This window comes from Protopterus annectens, chromosome 8.part0 (genome assembly GCF_019279795.1).
Source record: "Protopterus annectens isolate FY-2018-M chromosome 8.part0, PAN1.0, whole genome shotgun sequence".
Classification (NCBI taxonomy): domain Eukaryota; kingdom Metazoa; phylum Chordata; order Ceratodontiformes; family Protopteridae; genus Protopterus; species Protopterus annectens.
The window spans coordinates 758863957-758872374 of record NC_056741.1 but is presented as its reverse complement, the minus strand read 5'-3'; positions in this window follow the sequence as shown (position 1 = coordinate 758872374).

Here is an 8418-nt window from a genome sequence, read left to right as displayed (position 1 = left end):
TTCCAGTTCTTTTATTTCTTTTACAATATTCAGCAACTCAATACAGTTGGTGCTGACTTTGATTTTTATTTTCTAGTAATTGCTTTTTGCAGCCAACAGAGTATGTCTAGGCCGTTTGGATCCTGTATCATTATTGCATCAGGCAATACAAATGTTTCCAATGCCCTACTCATAAAATCCCAGCTGAATCTGTTAAAAGCTTTCTCATAAAGACCACTGACAACAGAAATATTTTCTTACATTCTGCTTCCCTCTGGATCATCATTGCTCTGTTAATGTTGTCAGATGTTTGACTCCCCTCCACAAAAACATACAGATCCACACTGATCCATACCTATCAGTTATGGCGCACCTTTGCCATTCTTTTAGGTAGTATAGACATAAACACTTTATAATTGTGGTTTAAAACAGAAATGTATCTATATGAGTCTGGGTCTGAAGTATTTTTGCATTCTTTAAGTAACACAGCCAGTTAAATGCTACTAATGCCCCTGGCCTTGATGAACATTTCTCATGCACCAGTATTAAAAAGAAAAGCTTTAAAAAAAAAAAAATATATATATATATATATATATATATATATATATATATATATATATATACATTTCTTTTTTAGGGACTTTGTAATACATGGTTTTTAATAATTTTTCTTCATGGATGTTTTTTAAAACATTTTTTTAAAAATATTTGGATTACATATGATGTACACTTTTTTGTAGTTAATTTATTGATTAATTAATGACTGAGTTATTTAATGGTGACCTTACTTCCTTTTTACTTAGATCTGATGATGTCCCAGAATATTGATGGAGGGATGAAAGCACAAAACTTCAATTTTATGGAGTTTTCACAATAAAATGACTTTTTATTGACTTATCATGGACTGGATGTGGAGCTTATTATAAAGTCCTTGTTCGAGCACTGTTTATTTTATTTGTGTTCTATTAGTGTTTGCTCCAAATGGTTTTGTTTTTCTAAAATAGAAATATATCTGTATGACTCTCGATCTGAAAGATTTTTGCCATCTTTAAGTAACACAGCCACCACAGCTTTCTTGCAAGATGTTGGTGCTCCCCCTCCTTTTAAAATACTGTTAAACAAAATCTTCCAGAGCTTTATCACTTTCTTCCCCCAATTTCCAAACTTCCACAGGAATACTATCTGTTCCTAGAGACTTTCCTGAAGATTGATTATACATCACAGTTTTTATATCATTTCCCCCCATCTTAACTGTAGCTGTTAAGCCTTGTCTATCTCTAACCTTGATATAATTTTTATAAATATTTCCATTTGTATGCTTCCTTGATTTCCACATTTCTATGCTTTATACAAATGTTCATAAAATTTCTGGAATATCTCTAAAACATCTATAGGATCTCTGGTTATTTTTCTTGTTACAGTTTCTCTAAGTTTGGCGACAACCCTTTCACCATTCTGTTGAGCTAAAAGTTTTTGTGCTCTGGAGTTATCAAAAAATAGTTGCTTAACTGTAGTCTTTCTAAGCTCATGCATATTATCCAGATACTCTCTTATTTTCTCTTTAGCACTGTGCATTTGTTCCTCATCTTGTTCCGTGAGATTCCTTTTATTCTCAATGCTTTAACCTTTGTCTGCCCCTCTAAGTAATTTCTATTACTTAACCACTCTTCTGTCTGGTGTACATTGAATAATTATTATCTTCTACCACTCTTCTGTCTCCAATTTTTTATACTTTGCCCTTCTGCCACAATTCTGTCAGGATCAACTGTTTCTGGTATGATTGCATCTTTACTGCTTTCTCATGGTTAGGTTTAGAGCATACACTCAATATGCCCTTTAAATTAAAAAAGTCTGCTGTGAAACACCAGTCCAGTTGCTTATTTGTACTTTCATAAAATTAATACAGTCTTTTTTTTCCAGTTTCACTGGTACAGCAGACCATCTCATTTTTTTCCATGCTCTGTCTTTTAACTCTGCCAATTTTTTTAAACAGTTCTTCTTGAGAAACCCCATATTCAGCCAGCTTTTTCTTCATGTCATCCTCTGATTTTTGTAGTTTTTATCAGTTTATCTGAATGGCCAGTTAAAGGTTGTTCTATTTTTTACACCCTCTTTTTGTTTGAATTGATATATTCCTTCAATGTTTCATTCATTTTAATCACCTCTAAAATTTGACTTATGATTTCTTTTTTTCCTCTACCATTACTGGAAGCCATCTCTTGAACCAAAGATGAAGCTTGAACTGCTTTTTGGAGAACAGCTGCTGAATCCTTCCCAGACAGCATTTTCTCTTCACCTTCTCTGGTTGTTTTTCTTTCAGGTTTTCCAAAATTCTTCTTTGCTGGCATCCAGGCAGTGTATTTACTAACCAGTAACTGAATTTTACCAAAAAAAAATTTTTCAATAGCACTCCTTTTTTCAGTTTCTGTTTTCACACTGGGAGAGCTGAAGTTATGCTGTTGATCAGTGTGCAACCAACTTGGAAGTCTGGAATCTTGACCTTTTTTAGATACCCCGTCATGCTAAATATCAATTATAAAGGGACTAAATACAACTGATGATCTTGCATTGAACTTTCTTTCAAATGTTTTCCCATCTATAGACTCTCTTAATCTATTAACTGAGATCCTTTTGCAACTTTCTCAGAATGTGCCAACAAGCAATACGTTCTCTACTTTGCTGCATGAATCTGAATATCTGGATCACCATAGTAATACCAAAATTCATGCCTCCCCCCCTTCCTGGGCAGCCAGCAGCAACCTTCAGATGACCCCAACAAACAGTCATCAAAACCTATTCACAATTCCTTCACTGATATACCAGCAAAATCTGTGGATAGAACTGGAAGCAATAATGATGGTAACAACAATCTAAGTGCTAAAATAAAGAAAACTAAACAAAAGGTTCTAAGAGGTGATTATAACATGATCAGTATTTGAGCTGCTCTTCACACTTGTATATGTCTTTTGCTTGGGATTAATATCACTCAGTCATGATTAGAGTTTTGTATACATTGTACTGGTGGAGATTCATTTGCACTTACTGTAGGGTAGACCATCTACATTGCTTACTTAGTGGTCCATTGACTGTTACACAACTTTAGGTGCATAGAAGCCAGATTGTTTATAATTCTTGTCTTATTTTTGTTGGTTTGTTTAATTATCAATTGTTTATAGTTACATTTTTAGTTTTATAAAGAGAATTTTCCTCACTTGAGTGCAATAAATGTGTCTTATTTTGAATACTCTGTTAATATAACTGACTTATGTTCTAATGTAAATATAATTCTTTTTAGCATTGGGTGAAAAAAGTATCTGATGAAATTATATTCTTACAGAAAATGAAATTATCAAGAAGCATCTGAAATGCTTAAACAATATGCAACAAGATGTTCTGATTAAGAGCTTATCTAAATCCTCCAAGTGTGGTGTTGCAGTTCTGATACATCCAAGACTGTCATGTCAAATGCAAGATGCGTAGCAATTCTGATGGGAGATAGGTTATGGCTAAACTAAAAAGTACTGAAGTTCCATTAATTATTGTACAATCTATGTCCCGAACACTGATATACGTCCTTTGGAGCACTTTAATAATATACGAGCACCGATCATTTGGGGGGGGGGGTGATTTAAATGTGCTCCCAAATTCAGTTACAAACTGTTCTAATCCTAAAGCTGAACATCATTTTCAGTCACAGAAGCTTTTGTTAGCTTTCATGGAAACTATAAAACTGCGTCATATCTGGAAACTCATGTACCTAGCTATTCCAGGGTATGCATTCACCAGTCATTTACGTGATAGTAGCAGCAAACTGGATTTATACTTAGTTTCCCATTCCTTGACTCAAGATGTAGTCACCCTTTCCATGGTCCCTTGTCCTTTCACAGATCATTGTGGTGTTAAGCTCTCAAATAACTGGCACCCATATAGCTTCCATACAGATAGGAAATGGAGCTCAGACCCTTTAGTCATGACTAATCCTTCCATGGTTATATTTATGCATAAAGAGACCAGGATCTTTATTCTGAGAAACCCTGTTCAAAGTATTCTAATTTTTACATTGCTTCGGGAAGCTGAAAGACTCTCACTTTAGTGACAAGAGAATACTTCAACATTGTGAAACCCTCTTACATAATCTTATTACTAGCCTCACAGAACACGCTGACTTATAGCTTCATAGAGCAGCATTACAGTGCTGGGGACAGGCAGACAAATGGGAAGGTTATTAACATACTGACTACAACAACATCGGCTGTAGTCCAGAACAGGATGCATTAAAAACAGTGAAAAAGTCTCTATAACTAATGCTTGATTCATTAATAACATATTTGCAGAATATTGTAAGTCTCTTTATGAAAAACCTCACAATCAAAGAGATCTTACTTTAAGTCCACTCTACAGAGAAATGTTTGATAGCTTACTTTCCATCAAGCCTCCCAAACTTTCAATAAATCTTTAGAAATACTCAAGAAGTGATATTATCCATAAGTCTATCATTTTCAGGTTACACACTGGGACTGGTTGGGCTGACCATAAGTTTAGATAAATCTTTCAAAGACCTCTTAACCTCAATTCTAACCCAGCTCTTCAATTTAATCAGAAATACAGGTGCGATGCCCCTGTCAATGAACAAATCATTTATTACAGTCCTAAGCCTAGAAAAGACCTGTTACTGGTAAATAATTATTGCCCTATCTCCTTGTTAAACACAGAAACCAAACTTTATACCAGAATACTAACCAACAGATTAATTCCCATCTCCCTACCCAGATCTACCCTGGACGGGCTGGGTTTGTCAAAAACAGATCCAGTACTGATCATTTGCATACTCCTTTGTTGTATAAGCAAGCTGTTAAGCTGTACCCCCAACCAATGGTGGCTATATTTGCAGATTTTGAGAAAACCTTTGACTATGTTCACTGGGATTACATGTGGGAGATTCTCACGAAGTTTGGTATATCTTCCATATATATTCTTGCAGTATACCTCCCCCTTTATCTTTATAACTGCACCATCAGAGATGCCCACTTTTTCCCTCATTTTTCTTATTGGCTATTAAACCTCTAGTACTCCTGATCAGTAGACACAGTTGGGAATTAATGGGACAAGAATTGTGCATTTTCGTATTTTCAGATGACTGCTTGTTGCTAACAGAAAATTCTCAAGTTGATCTTCCCCATTTTTAACACTTTCTGTTCCATTCATTCAGCCTCAAGCTTAAGAGTAAATGTGAACAAAACATTGCTGCCACATATTAATAAGCCAGCCATGGTCCTGAGACAAAATACGTGGGGTCCCCCCTTTCCATAGTCCTAATCTCCTCCTAAATACTTGGGTATCTAATTAGTCAGTGAATAATTACACATAGTCAACTTAAATCTTCACCTTCTTTAGGATTTAATATTTATCTCCATTCATTCTTGGAGAAAGACTGGACTCTCTTGCATGGGTCTAATATATGTTCTACAGATAATGTTCTTTCCAAAAATAGCCTATGTGCTTCATCATTTTCCAGTTCCTCCTACCTCAAAATGGTTAAAAAAATCAGTGACCAGATGATATAATTTCCATGGGATGATGACAGACAAAAGACTCCAAGATCCATCTTATTTCTACCCAAGAAAATAGGCAGTGCAGGTCTACCAGATGTTTATAAATGGGCTATATCTCCATCAGAGGAACATGTACTTATCTGGGTAGACTTAGAAGCAAGAACCTTTAATAACACCTCTTGAGCTGCAATAAGATGTTACCATGCTAAACTACCAACCCATTTACAACTCTGGTCTGCAATCTTGATAGCCCATAAGGTCCTATGGAATGTCTACCAATTTTTTCCAAACTTGCATATATGGCATACATCAGTCCTAAAATGGGCCTTCCTACAGAAACAGTGCCATCAGAGAGAAATCAAATAAGCCAGCATTTAGTTAGAGGTGATAACAAGCATTTTGTCACTTTTGAGTGATTTGCACATTAAAGTAGGAAATGTGGCTACAGGCTTTTGGAAATATTCACAATTAAGATACGTCTACTTCTAATCTACGTACTGTACTTGCCAAAATTCTCTACTATTTTGCAAATACTGTCAGAAACAGGCAAGAAACAAAGCTTCACATATTAACATCTTACTCTCCAAAGTGAACTTATGTAGATCACAACAGATGATTAAAAGAGTATTGTAACCTCTTTGGTGATCACAAGGTACAAGTTCAGGTTATATCCCATTATCAACCATTGCATAAATTACTTTCAACATCTAGATTGCTTTCTTATCAATTGGGATTATTGTGGCATGAGTATTCAACTCATGCACAACTGGATTAGAAAGGATATTTAGTTACATGCACCTGCTAATCTTGTCCTGGGAAGACTGACGATAAGCTGTACACACTCTGGGAGTGCACATTGGTCTAACCAGTTTGGAGGTTTCCGATCCATACCCTGGCCACCAATTGGCTACACACCAATCTTGAAGCTACTCCTACTCTCTGGATATTGGGTGACTTCACTTCATCTACTAAACTGAATAGATCCGAAAAGCTTTGGTTTCATCAAGTGTCTGTCATGACTAGACTACACATTTTGATTCCTGCACCGCAGCAGCGCCTTATAAAGTATGCTAAACTGATCTGTCCAGGTAGAATAGTTCACATAATCCATGATGGGCTCAATCAATAAAAAAGCAGATTATCCAATGACTCTTTGAATGGAACAATTAAGTATCTATGTTATTATGTCATATGTTCCTTATTTTTATTAAATATTAACTGACACTTTATCTCATTACATTAGCTATAATTTTACTTTTATCTTTATATTCTTTTTTCTGCATTAAAGTAGCTTATAGTTGGCCGTCAGTATATTGCTAAATTCTTTTACTTGCACTCATGACTTTTTAATCTCTCACTGATTTATAAATGTATAGTTTTGAATAAGTGCAAGTATTTACAATTGTTTTCTTTGACCATAATCAAATTGTTAGTAGCATAATACTGAATTTATCTGATTTTTTATGTGTTTTTTTTTTATTAACTGTTACTCTTTCCTGGAGTGCTGTTACTGATTTTTGTCAGTAAAAATAAATAAATAAATAAATAATAATTCTGAGTCCCTCAACTACCAAATATAAAGGAATGTTGTAACTCACTGTAATGTGACTGAAGTACTTTTATGGGATTACAGAGTCCCCCTGCACCCCCCCCCAAATGATTGTATGTGGCCTCCACACCTCTGTTACATAGGCATACTAACTGAAAGCCTTCTGTACCATACCTTAAAATAAGGGGAATACTCTTGAGGTACAGCAGGCTCAGATGTAGCATGTATATTCCTCATATTTATATCGTTACCCTTGTAAGTTGAAGCATCTCATTTATTGTCAACTTGAACACTTTTCAAGCTTTTGACTTTAAAAACAGCACATTACACCTGCAAAATAATATTGCTTTAGAGAAATCTTACAGTTATCTTAGTCAAACACTAAATATCTCTGGACTATATTTTTTCTTTATGTATTTATGATTTATACTGAGATGCCCCTCTGGGTTTTAGCCCGTTTTCAGTTGTGGCCAGGTGAAAAGTGTTCAAGTGCAAAGACAGTCAGAGTTCACATTCATAAAGTGAAAAACATATGATATACTATAGCAATAAAATCCAGTATTACCCACTCCCAGCCATGGGTCATTGCTATTACACAGTGACATTATTTAAGAAAAAAGTTAGTTACTTTTCTTAAATAATGTCCTTGTATAAGGGTGTCGTGCTGCTCTTCCACTCTTTGACCATTGAGAAAGGGAATTGTCCCCAAAATTTTGCATGTATATTACTTTTTTGTGATTAAAAATATTTGATGCCATTGAGGTCCATTTTTTGTTCTTTTGTTTGGTAGTTTATCTAGAATACCCGAGAGGGGAATTGTGTCAAATGCCTTAACCAGGTCAAAGAAGGCAGTATGCCCTGTTTTACCCTCATCGATAGCCCTAGTGACTTTCTCAAAGAAGTCCACCAGACTGAGCAGGCTTGGCCTGCCCTTGACAGAACTGAAATGGATTAGGTTCAGTGTTCGGAGGTTTTCTATGTTGTTATTTATCAGGTCCATGATTATTCTTTCCATTGCCTTGTATATAAGTACTATAACCTCTTTATAACAGGGATCCGCAAGGGTGGCTTGTTTTCTCCATTTCTTCTAGGTTTATTTTGGTCTGGTACTACCCTTTCCTTGACGTTGTTTATATGATCATACAGGGCTTCTGTGTACACCTCTGCATATTTTCTGTATTTTCTGGGTCTGGGGGAGTTTGGAAATTAGCAATGCTCTTGCTTAATAGGAGGTAGTTTGCCTCAGAAAAGTTTGTAAAGATTTTGGGGTTAGGTGGGGATTCTACTTTTATATTTATTTCAAGGGAGATTACTTTGTGAGCTGATCTAATCAAGTGA